Below are 2665 nucleotides of genomic sequence, written 5' to 3'. Positions count from 1 at the left end.
TCATTGACTATATTTCCCCTCAATTTGATTTGAGCATTGACCACATATAGTATGGCCATTTGGGTTGGATCTTTCCTGAGGTTTCTATAAATAAAGAGGTTGGTCGTTAGTGTCTTAACTTGGTTAGAACTATTACCTACTCCCTGATTACCTCCCCATTTCAAGTTCGGGTGATCTTTTCATACGGGATTGTATGTATTCGAATCGGGATTTCTACCCCAATTCCCAATGTAATTCACATCCTCAATGGGATTTTTGATATAGTGGAAGAGCGGTTTGTCTCCTCCATATATAGATGATGCATTATTTCAGACTCAATGCGATTAAGTCTGTCCACTAGCTATTGATACCTGTCATCTTCATGGAAAACTTTTACCATAGATGGTGTAATGCCATATGTATGTATTTTAGTTGGCCACTAGTAGGAGCTCATCATTATATTTTCTATTAATTCACGTGCATCCTCATACGTTCTGTTCATAGAAGGTGCTCCTACGGCTCCATCTAATCCTGACCTTGAGTGCATAACCAACACATTGTAAAAAATTTTCCATTGTAACCACTCAAGTAATCTGTGGTGTGGTCATTTTTGAATCAGTGTCTTAAAACGCTCCCATGCTTCATGAAAAATTTTCCTCTCTGATTGTTTAAACATCGAAATTTCCCTTCTTAGCTGGACTGTCTTGCAACGGGGAAGAACTTTTGTAGGAATTTCCCTAGTAGTTCGTCCCATGTTGTGATTGATTCTAATGCCTACACATCTAACTAAGAAGAGGCATTATAAATTAATGAAAAGGGGAACAACCGAAGAGGAATCGCGTCATCGATGACCCCATTATATTTGAAGGTATCACAAAGCTAGAGGAACTGTTTTAGATGCTGACTTGGGTCTTTTATCATTGTTCCTCTAAACTATAGATTATTCTGGATCATCTAGATTATGGCTGGCTTGGTTTCGAAATTATTGGTAGTGATGGTTGGCCTCGTTATACTCCCTTGAACCATATCAGATTCGGTATCTCATATTCCCTTAAAGTCATCTCGTTACACACTGTGTTAATATTTGCAGGTAGCTGTGGTGGTGGATCTTCTATTTTGTTATTGTTAGCTTCATCGAATAGTGGATTCTCACGTGGTGGTAAATTACCTCCAGCAGGTAGCTGATTCTGCAATGGTTGTTACTGTTGCTGTTAACGATTCTTTGGATTATTATTTTTAGGTTTGTGACTGGCTCTCTAGGTGTTCGCGTACTACAAGTCATACACTAAATCCATAGAGAAAAGATCAGTAGAAACTAAGAAAATAAAATAATAGCTATAATCTAAAATTTTCTTAATTTTCTATTAATATTCAAAACATAAAATTAAATTAGTGATGTCGCCTCCCCTGCAACGGCGCTAACAACTTAATCGCCTCGGGATGTACCAACATTCAGAGTAGAAATCCTGTACAAAAGATATAAAAGGTGGTATCCCAAGTATATAAGTTAGGTTATAATATAGTTACAATGGAGTAGGTGAGTAATCAGAGGATTGTACCGAAGGAAAGGGAGCACTAAACTAATTCTAACCTAAGCATGAATAAATTTAATTAGTACATTAATTGAATTATATTATGAAAAATAAAAGAAAGGTTTTGGTGATCTATACTACTAATAATAAAAGAAAATAAAGAGATAAATAAAATACGAGAAATCAAAAAGTAAAATATATCAAATCTGATCATGGTTGATTAGCTCGCTTCGGTAGTCATAATCAACTGTCACTTTAGGTTTTCTCGTTCAATCAACTAGTCAATATCCCAGCAGGATCTCCTGATCTTCTACTAGAATAACAAGTCAACAAAAACTACTTATCTCAAGACCTTACAGTTCAGACCGATTCAAAGTTAATGTATTCACAGATAGACCATACCAAATTTGGGTTAATTCCCTCCTTAATGACTTCCTAGGGTTTTGAAGTTTTGGTTCTTCCTTTCTTAAACAGCTGACCCGCTAAGAGAACCCTACAAAACATTTAATTAACCATACCTCCACTCGCTAATCCCCTACAAGAAGATTAGTTTCTCATGGATCTAATAAATAATACAAACTTGATAGAAAGAATAAACATGAAGAATAATTCAAGAGAAAAAAGTTTAAAAGAAGTTTGATTTGCATTTGATTTAAGTGTAGAATCCTCACAGAGTTTGATTTTGTTTCACAAATTTTATTTATTCCACAAAAGCAAATAACAAGAAGTGAAATAAAATCTAAAATCTAACAAGAGAAAAACTAAAGACTAAATCTAGGAAGAAAGTTATACAATATGAAAATTGTCTCTAACATTTGTTAAATGAGCCTATTTATAGGCTATAGAGTGGTGTCGTCCTTAACCCTACGTCAATTGTAGTCCTCATGCTTAACATTTAATTGTACAGAACAAAACCCCCCTGGCTTGTAATTATTTCCTGTACAGAGGTGATGTCGAGACACACCAGGTCCTGTGTTGCGACATCGAGGGCAGTATGTTCATCTTCAAGGTATCTTCAGAGGCATGTTGCGACATCCACAGGCTGTGTCTCGACACCGAAGCCAGTCTTATATTCTGCTCCTTATGTTGCGACATCCAATGCTCTGTGTTGCAACCCAGCGACCAGTACCGTGTAACACCCCTAACTTGTATCT

The 2665-nt window shown here is 36.2% G+C and overlaps 1 non-coding gene across 1 annotated transcript; it reads left to right on the top strand.

Annotated features, from left to right (window-relative positions):
- Window positions 1-569: 569 nt before the first annotated feature.
- On the top strand, window positions 570-675 carry LOC121229883 (small nucleolar RNA R71). The gene has a single exon (XR_005927837.1). It is a non-coding gene; the product is annotated as a small nucleolar RNA R71 (small nucleolar RNA).
- The last annotated feature ends 1990 nt before the right edge of the window (window positions 676-2665 follow it).

This window comes from Gossypium hirsutum, chromosome A05 (assembly GCF_007990345.1).
Source record: "Gossypium hirsutum isolate 1008001.06 chromosome A05, Gossypium_hirsutum_v2.1, whole genome shotgun sequence".
Taxonomy (NCBI): Eukaryota; Viridiplantae; Streptophyta; class Magnoliopsida; order Malvales; family Malvaceae; genus Gossypium; species Gossypium hirsutum.
Note: the sequence above shows the minus strand (reverse complement) of the source record. Positions and strands in the feature narration are given on the sequence as shown.